General features: G+C 54.7%; 1 long non-coding RNA gene across 1 annotated transcript; it reads left to right on the top strand.

Moving 5' to 3' along the window:
• Positions 1-636: 636 nt before the first annotated feature.
• LOC104853307 lies at positions 637-8285 on the top strand. Its single transcript, XR_777753.2, has 3 exons — positions 637-802; positions 7463-7630; positions 8238-8285. It is a non-coding gene; the product is annotated as an uncharacterized LOC104853307 (long non-coding RNA).
• The last annotated feature ends 17868 nt before the right edge of the window (positions 8286-26153 follow it).

Genomic DNA, 26153 nt, shown 5'->3' with positions numbered 1-26153 from the left:
TGACAAATGGATGTGGGGCCCACACGCCCTGGGCCATGAGCCACTCCATTCAGCAGAAAGTACAGCAATCTACTGGAGACAGAGCACAACAGAAACCCTCATCCCAGAGAATCCGAGCTCAGGGGAGCGTGGGGCTTACGGTCCCACCCCTGTGCTGTGGGTAGGGCCCCCAAGAGGGGGCACAGCTGGCGAGGGGCAGCCTGGAGCCCAGCAGTGGGACTGCTGGGCTGTGGCTCTCTCCACAGCATTCACCCAAGGATGACAAGTAGCCAAGGCCCCTCAACCTCATGGGATATGTTCTGCTGCTGCTCTGCTGACCATCATTTGGTTCTCTGAGCCCACCTTTCCACAGAAACAAGGTCACAGGCTGAATGTTCCCAGAATGTCTTCACATGCCCACAACAGGGCAAAGAAGCGAGAGTAACATTCAAATTAGTGAGCCCGAGGGCCCAGTCAGCATCCTCCTCCCATGGAGACGGCCATGGAACCAGGGTTTCCCCTCATCCTGACATGGAGGGACAGCAACAGCTGCCCTTTGTCCACTCATGATGTCCTCCTCATCCCTTCCTTCTGCCACAGTGGTCAGAACAGCAGAGGAGGTGACGGTCACAGAGTCCCAGCAAAGGGACTGGGGCCCTGAGGGCTGGAAGCAGGGTATTGCGGTTGCTGTTTGTTTTTCCCATTCTATCTTTGCAACCCCTTTGACCCTCTGGCGACTGGCACAGTCCAGCCAACTGTCATCCTGGCCCCGCCCTCCTGCCATAGGTCTGGACTAGCCCCGGGAAACCATAGGCCGCGTACAGTGAGTTATACTGAGAAATGAAAAATCTATTGCTTTTTTTCCACATGGTGACATCTTCTGGCTAGAGGGGTATGTGTGAGAGACAGAGCCATGTGTGTGTGTGTGTGTGTGTGTGTGTGTGTGTGTGTGTGTGTCTGTGTGCACGTGCGCGTGTGTGAGTGGCCGTGCTGTGTGACAGGGCTGCATGACAGAGCCATGTATGTGTGTGACAAGGCTGTATGTGACAAGGCCATGAGTGTGTGTGTGTGTGTGTGTGAGAGAGAGAGTGCTGTATGACAAGGCCATGTGTGTGTGAAAGGGCTGTATATGTGCGTGACAAGGCCATGTGTGTGACAAGGCCATGTGTGTATGTGAGAGAGACAGTGCTGTGTGACAAAGCCAGGTGTGTGTGTGACAGGGCCATGAGTGTGACAGGACCATGTGTGTGTGACAGTGCTATGTGACAGGGCCATGTGCGTGGCAGGGCTGTGTGTGTGTGTCACAGGACCATGTGAGTGTGACAGGACCATGTGAGTATGACAAGGCCATGTGAGTGTGACAGGGCTGTGTGTGTGACAGGTCCATGTGTGTGACAAGGCCATGCATGTGGCTGGCCATGTTCTCTGGGGCCACCTGCACTCCCTGGGCTGGTGAGAGCTAATGTCAGGCACCAGCCACCCAAGAAGATAAACTTCCCATTGATCCAAAAGGAAAAGGAGGCCCAGACTCCTGGGAACATAAAAGAAATACAACTGGGAAGCTGATTTAGGAACGGGAACTGAACTGCGCTTCCTGCTGTGCAGGGCAAAGCACAGAGAAACATTTCCTCAAAACTTGACAACAGCCTCCCCGCTGAGGAGAATGGGAAGCCGAAGCTCTGACAGCCTCAGCCACCCGTACCCCTCACTGGGAAGCCTGCTGCCCCACAGAGGCAGAAATGGTGCTTCATCCCTTCCTCTTCCCTGGCCCAGTCTCCCTCCGTCTCGTCAGGAAGGCCATGCACAGTTGGACAGGAAGTGCACTGCTCTGCTCTGCAGGTGTGAAGCTGGGCTCCCGAGCATCGCTGGCTGCCGTGTGTTACACCAGCCCTTCCAGACAGGTGCTCCTTCCTGCGCACAGTCACCCTCTGTCCCTAGCACCTAGCACAGCACCTGGTACATAGTAGAACTTCAGGGTAACTCTCGGGAATTAGAGCAGTACATTTGAGGCAAGATCCCCGCCATCCTCAGATGGGAAACAAGAAACTACGGCCATAAAAGCAGGATTCTACTAGAGCACGATGACTTGCTCTAACCTTTTAAAGGATGGGGGTAACGTAGTGATTAAGGTCTGCAGCTCTGAACTCAGAGGGACCCCAATATGAATCCCAGCCCCACAGCGCTGAGCCAGCTGGGCCTTAGCTTCCTCCTCAGAGCAGAGGAGCAGGGTGAAGCCTCCGTACTGTGCGATGCGTGCTCACAGTGTCCCTCCACTGCAGCCGCAGCCACTCAACTATCACCCCAAAGGCAAAGACAACTACAACGTTTACGTCCTGCAGGGAAGGATGGCCGAGACCAGGAAGTGCTCAGTGAAAGTGCCTTCAATGAGTGAATGGGAGAGAGTGGAAGTGGGGGAGACGGAGGGAGAGGGAGAATAAAAGACTAAAAAGAGAGTGCACTGGATGTCAGAAGCACACAGCTTCCCGCATGCCGCCACTTTGTGACTTTGAGCAACTTCACTTCTTGGGCCCAATTTGCTCCTTTTTAAGAATAAAGGTCACAGGACCAGGACACTCCCTGGGGTCCCTTCCCTGCAGTCCTCAGGAGAGCAGGGTGCCTGCTCCTGTGTGCAGTGTGCCCTCATGCCCTGCAGGTGGTGCTGCTGAGTCAGGAAGAAACCTGTTTCACCCACCTGGTACTCAGCAACCAAGTGTGTGCCCTGCAGACCAACTAGGGAAATCTTCGGCACGTTGCAGGATGAGGCACCTGTGCCTGGAAGCGGGGCTCATGGGGGAAGGGACTGGGAGAGAGAACAGGGTGGAGCAGAGGCAGGGACACCAAGGCCCAAAGCCCACCCAGCTCCCCCAGTGCCTTTCAAATGCTCCTCTGCCAGCCCAGCCCAGCCCCGCCCCTCCTGCACCTAACACACGCTCCTGGTGCAGTGGGGGTGGCTGTGTCGTGTGTACCTCTCCTGGCTGAGGTGCAGGGAGTCCCTGGGGAATGCTCAGCCAGAGGTGTCCATCACCACTGTCTGCCGCTGTGTGGCCAGCACCTCACGCAGAGGTGCTCTGCAGGCTGCTGGTGGACCTGCATCTGGTTCTCGCCGAGCCCTGCTGTGTGCCAGACGCTCTGCTAAGCACTGGACTCACAGAGAGGCGTGAGGGCATCAGGGTGCAGAGGACAGTTGTGCAGGAAAATAAAGGAAGGGAACAGAACAGCCTCGACTGCAGACGGGGAACTGAGATTTCCACAGTGGCCCCGGCCCTCGCCCCCCACACCCTGTGACAGAGAGCAGGTCCCAGGGGTCGGGCAGCAGCAGGAGAGGTGCAGAGGGGAGGAAGGCGCTGCAGGAAATCCGCTGCCTTCGCCGCCCGCTATGTCCTCAGCCAGGAGCAGGTCGGCACCAGGCCCAGACAGAAACACAGCAGTGCCACAGGCAGAAGCACTGCCGGAGACAAACTGTGGGCGACAGTGGCCCCTTCAGCAGCTGCTCCACACCATCTGCCCCGGAGTCTGGCTGATCAAACGTGCAGGGGCCTGAAGCGCTTCCTCCACAGGCACGAAGCACCTTCTGTGTGCCGGCACTTTCCACGAAGCACCTGCTCAGCGCCACAGTGGTTACCCTAGAGGCAGCAGGACAGACTCACATCCGCCTCCCCTGCATCAGACCCTCAGCTCCCTCACCCGACGCACATACAACTCTGCATAAGTCATTTCACCCCTGGGCTTCAGTTTCCCCAGCTGTGAAATGAGAAGGCTGAGGACCACATCTCACAGCACTACTGTGCTGAATAAACTGACTCGTAGTGAGGGCTTCAAACACAGCACACATGTATGTCAGTGTGTGGGCTGCTGCTGCAGGCGTGAGCTCTGAGAATGCCAAGAGCCAGGTGATGAGTAGAAGCCCAGGATTTAAAGACGAGCGAGTGAGACCAGGGCCTGGGCTCCCACAGCTCAAAGCCTAGGAAAAGCAAGGCTCTGGGAAGAAGCAACTGTGGAGGGCTGACCGAGATCTCTGCTCAGAGCAATCACAGAAAAGCTGGCACCGTCTGTGAGTCACAGCCAGACACAGACCGTGTGCAGGTGTGGCCTGCATCGCAGAGCTTTCTGGGACTCCGCATCACCTCGTATTCCACAAGGGAGGAGCCAGGAGCCACTCTGCCAGGCTGCGGACCAGAGGCCCTGCGTAAGTAGGATGCCCAGCCATAGGAGCAGGAAACTGTCTCTGGTGCCTGAGCAGATGGCCCCACCCACCCTTCTCCTGAGGGCCCATCACAGAGCCTGCCCAGCCTGTGCCCAGCATGGGAGAAGCCCACAGGGGCCGTTCATGTTTCTGTTGGACAGCACCCCGCCCGTCTTCCAGGGGCTGGGAGTCTGCGCTGCAGGAGCCCCCCCGGTCTTCTCCAGGAGCCGCGTCCTCCTTCTGCTCTCCGGGGCCTGGCAGGTGCTCCGCACACATCTGAGAGACAACAGGAAGGCCTGGCGCAGTCCAGGTGAGCAATTAAAGGCAGGGAAGGCCCAGGTGTAAGGAGCAGAGTGACGAAGCAGAGAGCAGGCCTCCCGGGTCACTCCCAGCCACCCACCTGGGCCCTTCCTGCACCTGTGTCCCACTGCGCCGCAGTCCCGAGGAGCCCCTGCTGCCTGTGTGCCGTCTCCCTCAGGCAAAAGCTCCATCTGCCCACCGGACGCCAGCATTAACTGGTACAAAAACCACAAACCCCAGCCATTTGCCACCTGGAAATCATCTAAGACCCACACTGAAATCCATTCAGCAGTGTTGTACCCCAGCTGTGTGAGTGGTGAGTGTGTTTAAACCAAGCTGGCAAGAAGTTGTGAACCCAAGTAGAAGCTAAGGAAAAATTCAGGCAGTGGAAAGAAAGCTTTTGCTCAAACACAGGGAGTGCAACAGACGGCTAAACTGGTTACGGCTTGGGGAAGGATTGTCAAAATCACAAAGACAGACCCCAAAGTTCACTGGGATATGTGGGGTTCACTCCACTCTGCCTGCTGTTAAATACACTGACTTGTAACACTGAGCAAGGGAAACCCTTGGCAGAGGATGCATGAGAAGCTGGAGGTATGCATTTAGATGCGCACTTACAAACATGCACAGGAAGACGCTCGCACGGGGAATTCTCTGTCTGCGGGATCTACCCAGCACAGCACAGCCTGGTTTTGTGCGTTCTGTTTAAAGATACCTGGTTTACTGTATCGTCCATGCACTAACAGACAATGGCGCCGTTACCCCTGCTGAGCACTCGCTTCCTCTGGCAGGCATTTCCTGTGCTTGGGAACACTAGCACTACATTTGGGGACTTTTTCCACAGTGATGTCACCCCCAAAACATGGGACTAAACAGGCCACAAGTATAAGCTAAAGCCGACAAACAGAGCGCATCCTCATTCTGCCCACCTTGCTAGGCACGAGGGGGACAAATTTCTTCCCCACTCTGAGCCAGGAGTGACAGAGAAAAGGCTGTGAGCGCTGACCAGGGGTGACAGGTAAACACCAGCGAGCAGCGGAGCTCGCGGACGGGGTGATAAGTGGTGGCGATCACTCCATGTGCACCTATTTGCCTGAGAGGTGAACATATGACACTGCTCTCTGTGTGCTTGGAATACATGCATATCACACATCAAACTCTTGCCTAGTTGCAGTGCTGGCCCTCAGGGGCTTACTCCCCAGCTTCTCCAGGGCCCCTCCAAGCTCTGAGAGGGCCAGGCTGGAGGAGCCACGGCTCAGGAATTTAGCCAGGGCTTCTCTGAGGGCCGAGATCAAAACAACATCCCCTGCCCACCCGGGAGTCACCCCACAGCATCCTCCAGAACTGCGACCACTCGGGTCAAGGCCCTTCAGGATGCTGTTCCGCAAAGTCCAGTGAACAGCTGGCATGTCCCTGGGCCGGTGCCACTGTCCTCAGGTCCGTGCCTGTGTCCACACTGCCAGACCCACAGGTGAAGCTGTGTTGGGTTCATCTTTTGTGTTCCCAGTGCCCACAAGCGCTCAGTAGCCCTTGAATATTTCTCTCTTTTTTGAGACAGAATCTCCCTGGGCTTTCCAAGCTGACTTTGAACTCACTAGGTAGCCCAGTCTGGCCTGGAGCTCAGGGCGATCCTGTCTCAGCCTGCCCAGTGTGGGGATGACAGACTTGCTCTTCTATGCCCAGCGGCCCTCAAATATTCTGAATCACTGGTGGCAGAAGAGCAGGAATATCAGAGGCCATCGAGCCCCGCTTCCACAGATGGATCAGAGTTGGTCAGAGACGTGGATGCTCAGGCCCAGCCCCGACCTCCTGATTCAGAGCTTCCAGAGTAGCCCAGCAATCCGTGTGGTCACAAGGTTTTCCGAAGATGCTTATGTAAGACAAGTTTTCCAGAATATTCTTTTGCCTAGTAACTGGTGGAAGCTCTGAGATCATCACCCTCACACTTCACAGCTCGGAATGAGATGTGAGGAGAACTGTTCCCCTGAGGTCCTGGGTGGCTCAGGGCAAAGCTGGAGCTGACTCTTGGTCCGGGTTCCCCTGGTGTCACACAGAGCAGGCTGCCGACGCCTCAGGAGTGCAGCCCTGCAGTGTCTCCACAGACAACTGTGGGCCTCGCTCCCGCTCCTCTCCGTCTCTGTCTTCCCTTCCTCCTCTGTTCCCTCTTTTCGTCCTCTCTGTGCCTCTGTGTCTGTTTGTTTCTCTCTGCATTTCCTCCTGGGGAAACAGCTTGAGCTCCCTGAGAGCTCATTTCCTCCGCCTGTCGAATAGGAATAATCACAATAACACAGACTCACACACTTATGCCCACGTTCAAGTCAGAGCATACTTGCTGCCTCCAGAGCAGAGGACCCACAGAATCCCACAGTCCCCCATCTCGCCAGCCCCTGGCCCCCAGCCTGGCTGCCCAGCCCCCTACTTTCTCTGTGGTGCACCCTTGGTTACACAGTCAGTCAACATGAGGAACATTCTGGAAGCCTTTAGGGTTTCTCAGAATGAGTCATTTTCTCAAAAATAACAAAACTCTCGACATCACTTGATTTCAGCATTCTCGCGGGGCTCTTGTAACCTCTTTTGCAATTGCATTCCAAGCACGCCTGACTAGGTTCTCAAGCCCAGAGCAAGGACAAGGACTCTGCTGACAGAAAGAGGCCAGGCCCAGGGTCTGCAGGTCCTGCTCAGAACACAGCTGGGCTGCAGATGCAGCAGGGGAAATGTCTGTAGGCCAGAGAGCAGCGAGTAGGGGGCCAAGCCAGCCCGGCTGCGCCCACAGTTGCCAGTGGGCTTGGACAAACTCACCATGCCTGCCTCCATCCTAGTCAGGGCTGGCTCATCACCCTGAGAGCAGCCGTTTCCCAGAGCCCGTGTCACCTCCCCACACGAAACAGGCACTCAAAACCCCCAGGCCCACGCCAGGGCCGTCTCCCAAACCCCCTTTACCCACAGTGTCTTGTTTATTCATCAGTGCTAACAATCCAGTGATTTTTCTCCCCTTTCTAGATAGGAAAACCAAAGCTCAGAGAAGTTAAGTAGCCCACGGAAGACCACACAGGGAGTAGCAGAGCTGCGGTGGAGACCTAAGTGTGTCCAGCTTTCTGCCTTGTCTTTCCCAAAGCTCAGCTTGCAAACACCGCCGCAGTCAAAGCCCTTGGAGCATCACACCACCCGGTACTTAGCATCTGGATTTTAATACATTTCCTGTGCCTGTATTCTCTAACACCTTTAAAGCAAGAAGGACAGCTTGCTTATGCTCTATCCTCCACACAATTCTACTCATTGACACATGAGGTGTGACCAAAAAACACAGTCTGTTTAATTTTTTTTAACGTAGTACAGTAATGTGTAGCCGTAAAAGATAGACGGTCATTGAACTCTTGCTAGAAATTGAAATATTAAAGCATAGGAGGAGGACTTGCTCCTCTGTCCTTCCAGGAAGAGGAAACAGAAACAACTCAACACCTATTAGGTGTCCTCCACCTGCCCTCTGGGGGAGAGAGGGTCCCATGCTAGCCCCTTGAGCTCTGGGATCACCACATGGGTGCCCCCCAGACCTCCTGTGCCTGACGGCCTGGTGTTGCGCCCACGGCACCCACACCCAATGGTCATGGCTCACACAGAAGCTCCTGCCTGGCCACCGCTGCAGGGTAAATGCTGCCAAACATGCAAGTGTTTGGGGGCTGGGGTTGAAGGGTCCACTCTGCTCCCCAATTCTACTATTTCCTATATATGCCTTTAAGAGAGTTACTTACACTCTTGGATCCTTGGCTCTTCACAGGCAAACAGCCCTTGGGCTTGGACTGGACAGTCGGGCCTCTCAGCAAACACTCCAGGTGTGGATCTCCATGAAACTGCGTGGGGCGTGGTGGCAGGGCTGTTTCAGGACTTTCTGAAGTGAGAAATATGAGCCACCATAGGACACAAGATTGCTTTTGTGACGATGTGAACAATGTTTTAAATTTTCATAATTATGCATCTACACCTTTGGCAACCTGCCGTGCCTCACAAGCCAATTGGGTTTACGTGTGTGAGGGCCTGTCACTCTTAAAGGCATCTCATTTAAGAATGATAAGAGAACTGACTTCAATTCCAAGGCGGCAGCAGGCAGGTGGAAGGCAGATGGCGAAAGAACCACCTGAGGGGAACCAGAATTCCGGAAGTGCCAGGCTCTGGGTCCCGTTCAGGACAGTCGCAGGTGCTGGGGGCCGGCGGGGGCCTCCTGTGGGAGCACAGGCTCCCCTTAGGCCATGCTGTCTCTCCAAGGTGCTGACAGGTGCCCAGGCAGCAGAAGATTCTCAGGTGGGGCTGCTACTCACCTTAGACACCTCCCCAATGCCCTCAGGCCTCTACAGAAAAAGAAAGAGACAAAAGACCTCAGGGAGGAAGCCTCAGGCAGCAGCTCTCCTCTCTGCCTGACTCTTAGACCCCATGGGAAAGGCAGCCATGGGCTGGCAGGGCCTTGATTCTTCAGGGATCTCTGGGTTCCAGCCACAAAGTCACGTTTTGGGATTGTATTTCATTCTTGTTTTTTGCTTTGTCCGTTTTTTACAGTACAGGGCATTGAACTCAGAGCCTTTGCACTGAGCTACATCCCCAGCATTTTTATCATTATTTTGAGAAAGAGTCTCCCTGAGTCACTAAGTTGCCCAGGCTAGGCTCAAATTCATGCTCCTCCTGCCTCAGCCTCCCAGAGTGCTCAGATTACAGGCGTGCTCTTATTTGTGACAGTAATAAAAATCCTCCAAAACACATCTTCCAGGCCAGATCCTTTCACCAGTGTTCTGCTGTTTTTTGACCCTGCTCCTACAGGAAGAAGACAGACAAGGCTGCCAGTCATGCGGTGAGTACACGCAGGCTCCCAGGTGCCGAGTCTTGGTCTGGGCCCAGTCCTGCCTCTGAAGCTCTTTCCTTGCAGAAATTCACGGTAACCTGAGGCAGGGAAATAGGCAGTACTCCTGCACCACGGCTTCCGGTCAGAGCGGGCAGGTGGCAGGTGTGTGGCAGGTGCACGACAGCATTACTGGGGTGGGCTGCACCCTGGCACATCCCTGGCCTGGCACACAGGCCCGGCAGCCACCCTGAAGTCTCTGCCTTCCCTGTCTGTGCCCATACACTGGGGTCAGCTTCAGGGGGACAGGGTGGGCTCAGCACACCGTGGCCCCGGGTGAGCCAGGCAGATGGCTGCGACCAAGCTCCTACTGCTCCGCATGCTCTGCCTCTGACCCCAGCACCCAAAAAGCTGCTCCATTTCACAGAGAGGGAAACTGAGGCCCACAGAGCAGAAACTCCTCCAGGGACCCCGGTATGCACCCAGGAATGCGCACACTGCAGTGCTTCCTTCTGGCCGTGATGGAATCAGAGGGAGCTTTGGCGCTGTGGCCTGGTTGTCCTCACTCCGGTAGGCTCTGCACGGAGATCCCACTGTGTCCCTCACTGCCCTGCTAGCACCCTCCATGGCTCCCCGGTACCTCTGGATAAACTCCTGCCTCCACATAAAACAGTGAGGTGTTGCCATGAAGCCAGTGGAGCCCTCAGAATGAAACTCCCCTCCCTACATCAGAGACACAATGACCTCTTCTTTCCGGGCCACAGCTCTCCAACCAGGTGATAGCGCTGACCCCAGCCACTCAGTCCCCAGTGCCGACAGAGCGCCTGGTAGAGTGCTGTGGAGAGCAGAGATGGGGTGGCCCACAGCACCACCACGCCCCTCAGACCCCAGGGCAGCCCTGCACAATTGGACCACGTGGCTGCTTCTAACAAAGGGCGGCACAACGCAGGATGGAAGACATTGGCGAGCTGCCTCCCCTGTCTCTACCGTTTGCCACAGAGAACACTGAGGCCGCAGGTTTGGCTCTGGGTGATGCATTGTGTGACTGGATTGCAGGTAACAGGGCCATTTTGCCTGTTACTGCAGCAGTGCAGACCCCGTCCTAGCCATCATTCAGCCTGAGCTGGCGGTACACGCGGAGAACTGGGCACGGGAAGATTTCCTGCTAACATCACACCTCTAAAGTGATAATGACCAAAAGGGCGGTATCTGGAGAGCTGCAGTGAGTTTGAATCTGAACCCAGCACCAGCTCCCAGATCCGTCCAGCCCCTTCACACCTCTGGGCCTTGCAGCTCCTGCCCCAGCCAGGCATGCTGTACCCCTAGGCCAGCAGGAGCCGCTCATCCTCGCAGTTTGGCCCAGCACCACCTCGCAGGAAAGCACCACTGCCTGGATTCATCACGTTGCTCCCTTGGTCTGCTCAGTGCTCCTTGTCTCTGAGTGTGTTCCATCACCCTGAACTGGTCCTCTTTGTGCTGTTCTTCCTTCCTTACATAAATGAAGGGTTCCTGCCTGGCTGTACATACAAACTCTGCTGCGCCTGAACACAGAGGCAGAGTACATACCACGCACACATTGAGAGGTGCTCTTGATTAGAAGTAGGAGAACCCCAGGAGAGCAGAAGAAAGCAGCCAGATGTTCCCCAGCATGGAGCACACAGGGAGGCAGGGCCGCATCGGGGCTGTGTCCCTGTAGCCCTACACTTCCCTGCACGTTCATAAAGTGTCTGCCAAGGCTCCAGCCATCATCTCTGTATGCCAGTGGGAAGGAGGAGAAAGAAGAGAGACATCCCAGCACTTGCCTGTCACTGCTAAATCACGTTTCAACTGGAATATAGGTTTGCAGGGATGGGGCAGAGGCATCCCAAAAGGGAGGAAGGAAGTCCTAACACCCTCCTCCCGGGACACCGCACCTCCCAGGCAGAGAGAAGCCACTGCCCACACCGCAGACTGGCACCCAGCAGTCTGTTCCTCAGTGGGGGCCCGACTGGTTTATCCCTTGGGTGGTTGCTCTTCATTTCCCTCTTCACAGAGAGCCTGAGATTCGCAGCCAAGCAGACTGGGTTGGAATTCCAGCTCCCTGTGTCCTGGCCATGAGGATTTGGTCAAGTGTACCTCTCCCTGCCTCGATTCTCTATCTGCAGAGTGCAGTGTTTACACCAGTCCTGAGGCTGCTGTGGGAATTAAATGACACCACACTCGTGAAGCACTTGCTGCGTGCCGGCCCCAGAGTGGCGCTGTTCTCAGAGACCCACTGCTGTTTTTAGGCGGGAACTGTAAGCAAGTGCTTGTCATAAACGTCTCCCTATACACCACTCCACAGCGATTCCACTCTGGATCCCTCCAGATTCCTCCAGGTTGATATCTGAGAAGAGAGCAAAGTTCTAATCCTGGTTCATCCTAAAAATAGCCAGTTCTCTGTCCATTCTGTCAGCTCAGCAAGCTGACGGCTCTAGGGAACTGGGAGATTGTGAAAGGCGTCTTTCTAAACAGGGGTCAAATGTTCTTCACCCGAAAGGAACTCACGGAGGCTGTGCATGAAGATGCAGCCAGGCCAGGGCTCTGGGTCCTCAAGGACAGGCGGAAACCAGGACACTGTGTGTCCTAGACAAAGGGTGCTTTTCTCTTATGTATTCACCCAGCCATTCATGTCATCGGAAAGGTTCTTCCTGAAAGCTACCAGTTCAGAGACTACGGAGTGCAGAAGATGCAGAAATAATCAAGTGTGCCTGTTGGTCTGTCTTTGAGTTCTCCCAGTCAGACTCTTTGATGAAATCCTGTGTGTTCCAGAATAGTAGTATTTGGCAGTGATGGTAACAACTATTATGTATCAGGTTGCACACAGTTTCAAAGCTCTCCAGACATCACCCACTCTCAATGCTTTCTTAACCTCACAAGATAAATATTTTTGTCCCCATTCTGCTGAAGAAAGAAATGAGGGGTCAAAACTTCAATAACCTCTCAAAGCTCTCCACCTAAAAAGATTCCCGTCAGGGCCAGACATCAGGGGCCCGTCTAACACAAGGAAGGGTTACAGCTGTCACAGAAGCAGCAGACAAATTTGTCTCATGTCGCTTTGCGCTGACCAGCTGAACGTTCTCAAGCCCTTCTTCCGACTCGGGCTTCTTCTCCCCAGGGTCTCTTCAGCCAGCCACACCCCACTCGCCTGCCAAGGCCCGGCTCCCTCTGTCAAGAGGGTCCTCCCAGCCAGCGTCGGTCCTGAGCTCTCGGGGCTGTGCATCTGTCCACACCGTTGGCCGTGACTTTGGCTTGTTCATCGCTAATCCATGAACACAGCATAGAAAATACTTCCGTCATCTCTGCGTCTCCAGGACCCGGAATTCATGAGCAGATCCACACGTGAGCGTGTGAGTGAAGAGGGCTCCAAAGGCCACAGGGCCTGATTCGGAGCCAGCCCATCACTGGTGCTTGGAACTCATTTACAGAGTGGAATTAGATATGAAAATCGACCAAACAAGACTGGCAGGCAAGAGAACTTCTCACACCAGTCTTCAGGAGCCATGAGCACAAAAGCACAAGGGGAAGGTGGTCCCGGCTTCAAAGGCTGAACCACCCCACACATCTCAGCCAGCTCTCTGCTCCCCAGCTGCTTGCCAGATTCCCCAGCTGCCACCAGAAGGGACAAAAAGCAGAAGTCATGTTATTATTTTGTAAAACTTTGGGGGAAAACCAATAGCTTAATCCTATGGCTTCCACACCCTGCTCTGTCCTTCCCTCCCTATCCAGCTTCTTCCTTTCAAACAGAGAAGAAAATCCAAATGTGCCTCTTATAAAAATCTGTTATGCTGAGCATAATGACACATGCTTCTAACCCCAGCACTTTGGGAGGCTGAGTCAGAAGGATTGTAAATATGAGCCCAGCCTGAATAGTTTAGAATTTAGAGAGACCCTGTCTCAAAATTTTTTTAAAAATTAAAGGTAGGGAAAGCAGTTCATTGCAAATGCCCTGGATTTAATCGCCCCCTCCATACACACACAGTCTATTTTATGAAAATCTGGATTAACCAAAAATATAAATCAGTTAATAATAGTTAGGTTTACCAGAAATCTCTACTTTCGCAAAGCAAATCACCAGTTTGGTACACTAACAATGCTGTCTACTTTTCAGAAATTCAGAACATAGCTATTTTCCCTAAGCACATACTGGTACCCTGCAAGATCAGTAACTTGGGTATTTGGAGGATATTTGGGGGGTAATGGCATGGAGGAGGGAGTGCTAGAGATCATCGGAGTTAGGGTTCTCCCCCGAAAACCTCCCGCTGGAATGCCTCTTACTTTCCCAGAGAATCTACCCAGAGATGATTGATCAAAGCAAATCAGTCCCCAGGCCAACAGCTCTAGCAGGTTCACCCGCCCTGTCCTATAGCATTGGTCATTCCAGGATCCAGACACAAAGCCGCTTTCCACCCCACTGCTGTGAACACATGTGAACGTGGAATATCTTTACTATAGAATTTCTAAAGCTACTCCTTTGTCTTTTGTCCAGGGAATGCTGTGCTCTTGTTCCCTAGTCTGCAGAGTGGGACCTCAGGAGGCAGGCTGGGTGTGCGGCAGCAAGCGCTTGGCCAGCATCAACCACGATGCTGTAACTATTTGAACGCAGTGCTCACCCTCCTTCTGCAGTTTGAAGACCTGAGTATTCACCAGCTCAGAGCACCCTTCCTGCCCAGCAGATTCCCATGGAACGGCTCCTGGTGGCACTAGGAAAGCAAGTTAAGGCCAAGCCAAGGTGTTGTACAGAAGACAGCACTGGCCCTCGGTACTATACGTGATCTTTCTCCAACCTTGGGTGGCAGGGGGCGAGATTAGCTCATATCAAAGTCTTGATTAGCTCGTGGCAGGCAGGAGATGACTGGGGACAGTGAAGCCACGGGTGCCACAGCACACTGGTGACCTGGTCGCAAACCTGGCCTCCCTTCCAGAAGGAGAGCAGCGCTACCTTCCAAAGAGTAAGTGAGTCACAACAGAGCCGTGTCCACTTTCCTGTTCCAGGTCCCCAAGCCTCGGTTGGATCCCCAGTATTGCAACAGTGTTAAAGTGGTGATGTCGGCCCCTTTGTCTTCAGTTGTTTTGGGGTCCACAGAACCTGCACGCCCCAGGGTATCTAGAGGTTAACAGGAGCAGCACCTTCACGTGGCTGTCACTGAAGCAGGGCCCAGTGAGAAGAAGCTACTCGCAGGGGTCCTGAGCGAGTGACAGGTCAAAGGGACACAGGGGAGGACATGGCTTGCAGGCTCTGGGGGGAGCTGGGGCCCACGGTGCAAGAGCAGCAGAGAGCAGCCCCATGGGGCTGGGGTCCACACTGGATCTAGAGCCACCCACCCCAAAGGCGTTGGCCACCACCCCACCTGAACTGGACACAGACCTCACTTCTCACAGCAGCAAGGCAGCCGCTGTCCCTCCAACTGGTGCATCCAGCTCCATGGCTCCTAAGGAGGCATCCACGACCTGCATACACCATGTACACCCCAGGCTGAGGTCCACAGCACAGTCAGCTGCTGGGGCCCTGCATGTGCTGAGTGCCAGCTCTGCCATCCGTCCGCAGTCACAGTCTATGCTTTGCCTGGGAAAGGACGAGGCCTCAGCCTGCAACAGTTCTCTTGTACATTTTCTACATGACTGGGAAGAATGAGCCCAAATCCAGCAGGTTAGACACACAAATGCATCGTCTCTGCACTCAGTGGCCCAGAGGTCTCATTGGTGTCTCGGGACCAAAGTCCAGATCCCTCCTGGCTCCAGAGTGGATCTGTCCCTCACCCTACAGACTCCAACAGCCACCTTCAGCCTTTGGCTCTGCGTTCCTTGCTGTCTCCCCAGCCTGTGCTGGTGGGTGAGTTGCTGTTATTGCATACCGCTGTCTTCTATGACAGCTCTCCCTCTGACCCGTGTGAGGGAAGGGTCTCCTCAGTCTAAGGATTGGTGATCAGATTGGACCCCTCATATCAAGATCCATGACAGGGTGGTGCACACCTATAGTCCTAGTGCTCAGGAAGCTGAGGCAGGAGGATCGACATGAGTTTGAGGCCAACCGGGGCTATATAGTGAGTCCAAGGCCAGCTTGAACCCTGTCTCAAGAAACCAAAAAAATCCACAACCTCAATCATATCAGTAAAGTCCTTTTGCAGCATTCTGGTGGGGATATTGGGCAGACCTGTTCCTGGCAGCCACATTCCCCGAGAGCCCATTTGCTGCTAACTGAGCTCCGGACCCTGTGCTCTGCCCACATCCACCTGGTCGGATCTGGGCCTTTTCCTCGTCTACCCTGCTGCCCATAGTCCCAGTCAGCACCACTTACCCACTCATGTGAATGATTAGCGGATTACTTAATTAGTCCGCAGATGAATATTCTGACCAAACCAGGCACCGGAGAGGAGCTTTGCGGAAAGAACACAGGCTTGGGAGTTGTCAGTCCCGGATCTGAACCCGAGTTTTGTCCTGCGCTAGGGATGGGGCCTTGGGGGAACCCCTCACCTTTCACACTGCTCCCTCCTCGGTAACGCACAGTGGGCAGCACCTGTCTCAGGGTGTGGAGGAGCTAACAGGACCCGGTGTCAGCTCTGGGGGTTCCGGGAAGGACCCCGCCTCGGTGTCCTGCTGCTAGGAGGATAGCGGATCCCAGAGCCAGCGGGGACCACACACAAAGAGCTCAGCCTCAGGGAGCAGGGTTTCCACCTGCTTCCTGGGTGCAGGCAGTGAAGCTCAGACAGAAAAAGTAAACCCAAGTCCTCCTGGCTGGTGGGGACAACGGTGTCAAAATGAGAACGGGAACATCTCTGTGGGCCTTATGCCACCAAAATTCCTCAGCCCCACGGCAAGGCTCCTGTCTGGTTTCCTGACCCACATTTGCCCCACCCATTCTCCACAGCAGCCTGAATGGCCCTTCAATCTTATCACTCCTCTGCTTCTTCTGAGACCTCCTGCTTCACTCTGAATAAGTTAAAATCCCTGCCCATGGCCTTTGAGGCCTTACAGGATCTGTTCCACTCCCTCCCTACCTTAGAGCCAGCCAGCACCTCCCTCATCCTCCCTTCCTACTTTGGGAATACATGTGCTCACTCCTACCTCAGGACCTTTGCACATACTACCCCTTTCCCTGGTACAACTGTCCCATGCATCTCTGGGGCCTTCTCCTTTCTCACTCCCAGCCTCTGGTCAAATGTCACCTTCTGCATTCTCCACAACCACTCTAGTAAAATAACTCATACACTCCACCTCCCGCCTATTATCTCCTCCTCCTCTTTCATTTTCACTTAAACATGCACCACCATGGAGCCAGTTGGGATCTGTCCAGCCTCTGTCTCTTCCCCAAGCTGCCTCTGTTCTGCTGGCCCCTCGCTTGGGGCAAGGCCACTGTGTAGCAGGTGCCCATGCGCACCACTGCCTACCTACTCTGTCGGCCCCTTTCAGGGTCTGGGCAGAGGAGGGAAAGAGCAGAGAGCAGCCGGTGAGCAGGAGAGGGCCGAGGCTGAGCTCTGCAGTTCCTCCTGCAGGGCAGGGTGCCATGTGCCACGGGCCTGGCGGGCACAGCTGGACACAGATGCTGACTTTCCCTTCCCTCCCAGGGGCCACACAGCCCCCCAGAGAGGCACATGTGATGGAGAGGAGAGCCAGGATTCATCACTGGTGCCCTCCAGGAGGCCAAGCAGCATGTGATGCCTCAGGTAAGCACAGTGGGGTTTTGGAAGGCGGCCCCCAATACTCACAGGGCACAGCTGCCCCGATGTCACCTCTGCCCTCTGGTCCGTCAGGCATGAAATGCAGATTAGGCTCCCACGCATGTTGCTGAGTGGCTTTAAGAGTAATGCTTGCTGGGCACCCCAGCAGTCCAGCGCCGGCCTCCTCTGCAAACCGCTTTGGCCCCACACTCAGCATGGCACAGTGGTGCTTAAAAGCCTTCACACTCACACTTTCACACGCAACTCTACACACGCATTCATACCACACGTGCACACTCATTCGTACACGCTCACATGTGCACCAGAAACACTCAGCCCTCACACACACGCTTACACGCTCATAGGCACACCACCACATGCAGACCTTACATCCACACACTCATGCTGTCACTCAGCACTACTTCACATGACACATTTGCACACTCACACAAACTCACAATCATACTCTACACTGACACACCTCACTCACAAATACCCTAAACTTTTCTGAATGTATTTATATACACACTTGTGCTTGCACACACACATAAACACATGTACCCACGCAAGCCCTTTCCGGTGTTCCCAATGAGCAGCCTCTGTCACGTGTGCAGCGTGACAGGGGACACCTGCGGGCACCTGTGAGGCTCTACTGGGAGGCTCAGGCACATTTTACCTCAGGACATCACTTACTCCTGTGAGGCCAGAGCCGCTGTCCCTCCTTCAGAAATGGAAGCCGAGGCTGAGGAAGGCGACACAGCCTGTGAGGGGAAAGCCTTCCGCCCGACTGTGGACCTAACTCAGGGCCTGGCCCTGCCAGGCGGGGGCACTGAGAGCTCAAATTCGAGTATCAGCTGACTCCAGACCAAAGTCACAAGGAGGAGGAAAGTGCCCTGGGCCCCGGATCATGTAGACCTGGCTCTGTGGGCCCAGGGGAGACAGAGCAGGGATGACGCATCCCTGGAGGGCCAGGGACATGCTCTGCTCCATCCGTCTTCCCTGCAGATGCACGACCAGGACACCTCCAATGCCAGCCCAGCTGGTACAAGCGGACCAGCCGGAAGTTTAGTCCTGCAGCCAGAGTGGGGGGTTGGGAGTGCGGGAGCTAAAGAAACCAACTATTCCAGACCCAGAAAATGACCCCGGGAAGAGCACAGCTCGATGGTGCAACAGTTGTTTGCCTACCATTTGACTTCTAGCAGGAAGCAGCTCTGAAGGGTATTTTCCCCCTCGGTGGTCAGTTCCTCATTGAGAAACTCTCTTCTGTTGACTCTTGGATATCTCAGCTCCCAAAGTGATGATGAGACTTTTTTTAACATCCACTTCCAGGTTTGGATTCACTTCTTCATTCAGCTGGGAGAGCACAGAGGATTTCCAACCTTCTCCTCTGGGTTCTGAAGGCTGGCCAAATCCCCAGGCCCTGGCGGAGCCTTGCACCCCAGGAAAGGTCCCCTCCACCCACCTACTTCCCAAGGATGGCCATCGCCCTCCAAGTTCCATCTCACATTAGGAAACAACCTGAAAAACTCTCCTGTGAGGTTTGGTGAGAAACAGAAAGGAATCCGCTGGTGAAGTCACAGTGGGCTCTTAATCAGGGTGGACCCATGATTGTGCCAGAATCTTCCTTACTCCCTACCCTCCCTTTGAGCCAAGATGGCAGAAACCATCACCTGCTACAGTGGCCCAGGGAGGTCCCACGAATCCCCACATCCCATATCCACCCAGGGACCAGTCTGCCAGGCCCCTGTGGCTCTGTGCTCTCCTTGTGATGCAGCCCAGCTCCTGCTCACTCTGCCGGCTCCCTTGTCTTAGACTCTGGCTCCTTGCTCATCCGTTCCCATCATGCCTCACACAGGGGAGCTGTCTCACCCTCCGCCTCCCCCATCCCCCCCGCATGGACCTGGCAGCTCCTGCTTATGCAGGAGACTCAGTGTACACAGCCAAGCACGTTCTGAGCCCTGGGCAAGGCTGTGTGCCTCCTGTGAGCTCTGGGCTCCCGCTGCCTCCACACTCAACATCTGGGGTGTGAACGACTCCCCGGTTCACCTCCCACAGTGGACTCTGTTCTGGGAAAACACAGGGAGTGAGACTGAGGCAACCCCAACCCTACATGGTGTGGCACATGGCCGTTCCTTCCCTGGTCCACCTCAACACCTGGAGTTGGTCCCTGTTGCCCATGCGGGCATGGATGCGCGTAGGCCCAGCCTAGAGAGACAGAGCAGAGACACATGCCTGTGGCCAAGTCCCCAGGGCACAGAACTGAGCGATCCCCTAGGGGGTCTGGGAAATGGGGAGTCAGCACTGGGCCCCCAAGAAGATGCTGGTGCTGGGGGGTCCCCAAAAGGAGGCAATTCCAGCAGGAAAGCAGGGGGCCACCGGAAGTCTCAGCAGCACACAAGTTTCCTGCAACGGAGCTTGACCACCCTGGTTAAAATAGAAGCCCCGTGGCGAGCATTCCCACGCTGCTTTTGTCGTACAGCTTTCCTTACAGTTATGAGCAATGTGCCAGGACCTGTGCCCAGGTCGTGTCTAATTTCTTAACAGTTTTATAAAAGCAGTAGTAGTTTCCTTGGTCTCTGGTTGAAGAAACAGAGGAACAGAGAAACTAGATAAACTGCACATCCCAGAAATGGTGGAGCTGGAATTCGAGCCAGCACCGTCTCTCTTCCCCAAAAGGTTAAAGCCCATTGGAGCAAGGGGGACAGAGCCACTGAACAGGAACCGGGAAGCCTGCCACATGACCTGGGCCTGATCACAATCGTCCTGACCTTGATTTCTTCATTTCCCTCTGAGCCCGGGTTTACTCATGGCTGAAGACTCAACAAGCATCACTTCCCCAGTGAGCCCTTCCCAAGCGCTCCGGGTCATCCACAGAGAGGCAGCCTGTCCTTCTGTGGCTCCTGCCCTGGCCCCTTAACTCTAACCCCTGTGTATCTTTTGGTCAGTGCTGTGTAACAACCCATTCCAAAGCTCAACAGTGTCAGAGCAGGGTCGGGTAACAAACATTTTAGGCTCTGCGTGTCACGTGACTGCTGTTTGCAACCCCTCAGTTATGGCTTTGTCACCCTAAAGAAATGGTAGACATTTCTGTGAATGAGTGGGGATGGCACTGTCACCTTTGTGTCCCTACTTCCTGCTGCGGCACCCGGAAGAGCCGTCTCCAGAACAGCCCACTGCACTCACACAGCCGTCTGGCTGACCAGCTCCGTTTTGGTCAGAGGCTTTGTCTCCTCTAACCCGGCCCAGAGCAGTGCCATCTCCTGCACCACCCTGATTCCTCCCAGTCCAGTCTCAACTCAGCAGCAAGGGGACCTTTTAAAACCACAGCCCCAGTTGCAGGAACACCTCAGCAACACCCACCAGATTACAACTTCCCAGGGCTCTGCATTTCCCATGGATGAACTTTGGCCTGACGCGGAGTCAGAGCCCTTTGTGCCAACGCCTGCCGTTCCTCCAGTCCCGCCTCTCACATCTTGGCCTTTCTCTCTGCGTTCTTATGTCACCTCCCCCTCCGCACAGGCCTTTGCCCTCCACATCCCCACTGCCTGGAAAGCACTTCCAGCCCCACTTCACGGGCTGATTCCCATCTGTGTTGCACCCCACAGCTTCCTGGAGGAACCCTTCCCTGAGTTGAGTCAGCTTTCTTCAGTCTCATTCTCCCAAAAACATGACTCATTTCCTTCAGGTAACGCATCTCAGGTTCATTAAAGGCACATTCATTAAAGGTAGGAAAAGAAACATGCTCTGCAGGGTGAGAGCAGCTGAAGAGAGAGCTCACAGTGGCCACAGCCTTCACGGCAGCCATCTTCTGTGCCCTGCACACTTCAGGCTGATGCCAGAGCTAGGCCATCCTATCCGAAACCTGCTTGAGTTTTCACGGAAAGAACTGAAGATAGCATCTCTCTGATTAGTCCCAGACACAGGGCTCTGGAAACTGTTTTTCTGCTCTCGTGTCCCGGATCTCTGGGATGGACAGGTCAAGCCCTGTGCCCTGTGCCCTCACCCAGCCCCCTGGCTGTGCCCTAATCTCCTGCCTCAGTGGCGGCTCCAGGGGCAAAGTCATGGGAGTGTTGAAGGCTTCCTATTCACTAGGTGCCATCAGTTAGCACAGATCAGGAGAGTGCTGGCAAAGGGTAGAAGGTGACCTCTACCAGCACAGGGATGAGCAGTAGGGAAACTCTGGGGATCCCGTGTACCAGTTGGGATTCCACCCAGTGCTGGTCCTGGTACAGCACCTAACAGACACAGGGAGTCAACAGTGCAGGGAAGTCCAAAACTCTGGCCTGGGAAACCAACACGATATAACCAGGAACAATCCAGATGTGGCAACAAATGCCCAAGATCAAACCCCAGCTCTGCTTCCTTACTAGACTCAAGACCAATAACCTCTCTGAGCCTTGTTGCATCCACTGTAATGTGGGAATGAAAATGAACATGCCCCACAGCATATAAAGCCAGAAGCCCGAGTGAAGGTGCTACTGTGAAGGGCGTGGTCATCCGAGCTGCCTCGCCTGCCGCATGGCACTGGCTCCCACACCGCCGACACAGCACACAGCAGCTCTAAGTTCAATCCCCACTTTGTAGATGAGGAGGCTCAGGCTCACAGATGTTCAGGCCCAAAGTCGCGCTACCAGGAGATGCGTCTGGGTTTCAGGTCAGGCGCTTCTGCTCCACAGCCACGGCGCCCCAGGTAGCATTACCACTGAGGTTTCAGCACCACCTGCCAGGCCCAAAGTCAGGCCTGGCTTCCTCCTTCTCCTGTCTGACCTCCTGGCCGCAGGGCAGAGCAGAGCCCTGTGGCCTATCCTTGCATCTGCCATGTCCCCTCCACCTGACCTGAGCTGGTAAGCTCTGCTCGCCAAAAATGAAGGCACCTCCTCCCACCAAGAAAGTCTGATCACATTGCCCTCCCAGGGCTGTCAGAAGAAGTGACAGACTCTGCGGTGACCACACATCGTGCGTGACCACAGGGCCCACAGGAGAGGGCCTGCAGGATAGGGAAGGCCAGGCTTGGAGAAAGTGGACCCTCCGGGGCCAGAACATGGGATCAGGGGTGGCTCTTACTGGTCATCCTGTTTATGCAAAGATCAGCTCATTCCTAAGTACAAGAGGCTGCCATTTGCCCCAGCTCTGTCTGCCACCTGGATGCCCCGCTCCCACCCCGTCCTGTCCACCTCCTTCACTGCAGATTGGGACTTTTTGATTCAGAAAAAAAAATTAGTTAGAATCCCTAAAAATGTAAGTGGTTTGTTCTTCTTCGTCCCCCACCCAATTTCCTTTCTTTGATTGCCTATAACTTCAAACTGGGCTGTCATTTGCAAGATCTGGGAGCAGCTTCTCTCCTGCCACCCGGTTTCCCTCCAGAGCTCTGCTTTCCACACCTTTGGCCAAGGCCACTCCCAGGCCCTGAAACCCTGAAGGCAGAGTCTCCTTTGAGGTTGAGTGGGCTGTGCAGCTTCTGAGGGCTCCAGAGCCTTGGAGGGGCCGTGTGCCTGGTCAGGATTCAGGGGCTTTTCACTGTAAACTCAGCTGCGGTTGTTAAACAGCAGGGCTGTCTTCCTGTCTGCATCCTCGTCTTTCCCAGCCTCTGCAGGTCCAACCCATGGGTCTCACCTCACTGTCTTGCCTCTGGATTAACCGGGCTGTCCAAGAGCTGACCAAGGCCACGGAGAGCATATGTCATGCATGGCTTCAGCCCTCCTGTGTGCCCCAGGTTAAGCCGGACATTCATGCCAAGGCCCGCAAGGAGCCCTGTCAGTCACCTGCACTATAGCAGAAAGAACTACCGCTTAGCAGATGGAGAGCGAGGAAGGGGAAGAGGGGACACTGAGTGACAAAACACCACAGAAGGTGGGAGGGGGTAAGGAGAGAAGATGAGCACACACCGGCAATGCACTTTCCCTTGGTCCTGAGTTGCTCAAAGTGACGCAGCCGCTGAGTGGTGGGGCTGAGATTCAAATATAGACAGTCTGGCTCCAAAGTCCACAGCAGTGAGCCCCACCCTTAATACAGAAGAACCCAGTGCCATTTTACCCTGTCCTCTTTAGACCAGTAGATGAGCAAACTTCTGCAAGGAGTTGGTCATTCTCAACATTCAACTAATGCAGCATTATCGAGGCTGCCCGGCAGTCACCAGAGCCCAGCTGTCGCCCCTTGACTCATGCCTGAAATATTTCAGGCACCTCTCCGCCAGGGGCCACACTGAGCACACAGCCATGAGCAAGGCAGTCATGGCCTTCCAGGCCACAGCACAGCCCCAGCATATGGGAGCCCAGGCAGATCCCTGCTGAGGCATCCGGGTGACAGGTGACTTTCTCTGACTGGGGGCTCAGAGGAGCAACAGCTAAGCTGAGGCCTCCCAGAGGAGGGAGGTGGCCGGGCGAGGCGGCGGTGATGGGACAGCAGGTACTGAGTCCGGAGGCACTGGAAAGCCCAGCTGGAGGATGGAACGTGCAGGGGAGGCAGGGTAAGGAAGCAAGAGTAGGCAGAGCAGCTCCCTAAACGCAGGGCCCTGAGGCAGAGCTCAGTCTACACTGAGATCAGAGAATGGGCCAGGGAGGGACCAGGCAGAGACTTGAACACAAGAGGTCTTGAGGCTATGGGGCTCCCAGTGTTTCCTGGGGACAAAGGACCACCTCTCCTTGCTGGGTCCCCAAATGTGCAGGATGGAGAAGGGAGACTGTACCCAACTGCCTTGTTATGGATTGAATGTTTCTGTTCCCTTAACGTTCACATACTGAGTCCCTAAGCCCCATGGTGATGACACTGGGGTCTCTGGGGTGTGACGGGGTCGGATGAGGTCATGACAGTGCCCTCTTCCCATGGGATTAGGACCTTTGTAGGAAAAGGAGACAGAGCTTTCCCGTGGCACCTTCTGCTAAGAGGGGTCCACACCAGGACTCAACTCAGCCGGGCCTTCATCTCAAGTCAAGGTCTTAGAAAAATGGGACATACGAATCTGTCATGTCAGACATTCCACTGTGGATCTGTCACCGTTCCCCAGTGACAAAGGCAAACCGACGTTAAGTCTGAAAGTATGCCACAGCTGTCTGCGCTCAGGAAGCGACTGCTTTTCCTTGAAATGAGATGGACTTAACCATGAAAACACAGCCAGAAAGAAATAATCCCCAGGGACAGGGAAGACAGAGAGGAGTCTTTACAGCTACAGACCAGAGATCTCCTTTCCAGTTAACTTTGATTTCCCCAGGACAAACAGGGACGCGTAGCGATTCTGTCACAGCAGCCATGGGTGCCCTAGAGCCTCGGCCCTTCTTCCAGACTCAGGGAGGCCTGGGGTGTCTCTCCCACCCCAGACAGTGCTCCCACTTCAATCGCCTGCCCTCCAGTGGTGCCAGTGCCACCATCTTTCCTGCAGGCCACTGTCTAGGCCGCCATCCCGCCAGTTCTGTCAGACTCTCCTGCCGCCCTGGTAGGCCTGTTCCGGCTGATCTGTCTCGCATACTGCAAGTTGTCTGGTATTAGAAATGCTGTGATGTGGTCATAAGCGGAGCAAGAATGTTGTCTTTGAACTTTGGAAGCCTTCATTCCCCAAAACTGACTTTGAGGGTTTGCGAAATGCCAGGCACTGGGGACAGGAGGATGAAGGAAGTCTGGTTCTGGCCTTCAAAAACAGCCACAACTGGAAGAGGAGCAGGCTCTCACACTGGGTCTCCCTTGTGGCGAATTTTTGAAGCCTGACTCCCAGTCCTGGCACAGGTAGAATGTCATCAGAGGAAAGTCGGGGGACAGTACCCCAGGAGGGGGGCAAACATGAAGTACAGATTCAGCTTTGCCCACCACGAGGATAGCTCTGCCCCTTCAGAGCTGTAGAGAGAGCAGCCCTCCTCTCACACGGGAGTGGGCAGCACTCAGAAGCAGCAGCACCCACAGGACATGCTAGCACACTTCCCCAGGAGGCAGAAATGGCCTGCATCTGGATGGAATACCAAAGTCACTGGCACTTGGATCTGACTGTGTGATGGAAGGGTACGAGTTTTTAATTTTAGTTCATTGTGGTGAATCTAAATAGCCTCATGTGACCAGTGGCTGCCACATTAGACTGTGCGGGATACTGCATCAAGGATTTGATGGGTAATACATGAATTCCAATAGCAGACAATGAAATAAGCATGATTGCCAGCTCTGCTTGACATGTAGAACCTGAGGGCCAGTGAGGTTAAATAATTTGTCCACATCACATAATGAGTGTGAAGCCAAGACTCAGATCCCATGAAGAAGGCACAGCACCGCCGGCGTACATTCCTCATTCCAAACCACGTACACTGGGTGCCTACAGTAGATCCCCTCCCAGGCAACAGAGATGTAGAGAAAAATGGGACAGGGAGCAGGCAGTGTGTCGACACAGGAAAGAAGGACGGAGCCTCAGTGAGGGAGAGCCCTGTGCACATTTGTCTTGGGGCAAAGAGCCCTGAATCTGCCAGGTCATGACAGGCATGCCAGGGGTCTCTAGCTTACAAATCCTCCTCTTCCCTGAGCCCTGACCACACCCTCTCCCCTCTGGGGGCACCCCCATCTCACCTATGATGAGGAACATCTGAGAAGGTAAGGGTAGGCAGCCCAGTCAGGAGAACCAGGTCAGTCACCCCTCTGTCGGGAGGCCCATGGGACACAACGACCTGAGCTCTTCCCCGACCCACCCTTAACTATAGAGGATACTGCTGGCCGCCAGGAGCCGCCTCCAGAACTTCCAAAAGCACCTCCCATAGTCTGGTGCTTGCAAAAGGCCTACCGCAAAGCCACAGGCCAAGAGTGCATGGACTAGTATCCAAGGCCCAGCTCCACGGCACCCCGGCCTGGGGACCTCAGGCAGGCCTTGGTCTTTCTGAGACTCGGAGCCCTGTTATGACAAATGGGATGATAGGCTTCCAGAGCTGAGATGAGGATTCAGTGTGAAGCCCATGATACTCTGTAGCTATTTAACAGACTACTGATGGTTGCTATCAAAGCTGAACAGCTGTCCCCTGGCTCTTCTGCCCTCCCACCAGGCCACCAAACAAGGGGACAACCAGAGGTATGAAGGCATGACTGCCTGTCAGGTGGCCGGGGGACTCCTGTGGTGGGGGTTCTCAGTTGCTGGTATGAAACTGGAAGGCTCACGGTCTGCTCTGGGTCTCAGTTTCTCCACCTGTAAAATGGAGTTCAGGACTGACTGCGGCAATCACACACACAG

This window comes from Fukomys damarensis, unplaced genomic scaffold, assembly GCF_012274545.1.
Source record: "Fukomys damarensis isolate Sample0158 unplaced genomic scaffold, DMR_v1.0_HiC HiC_scaffold_5, whole genome shotgun sequence".
Lineage (NCBI taxonomy): Eukaryota > Metazoa > Chordata > Mammalia > Rodentia > Bathyergidae > Fukomys > Fukomys damarensis.
Note: the sequence above shows the minus strand (reverse complement) of the source record. Positions and strands in the feature narration are given on the sequence as shown.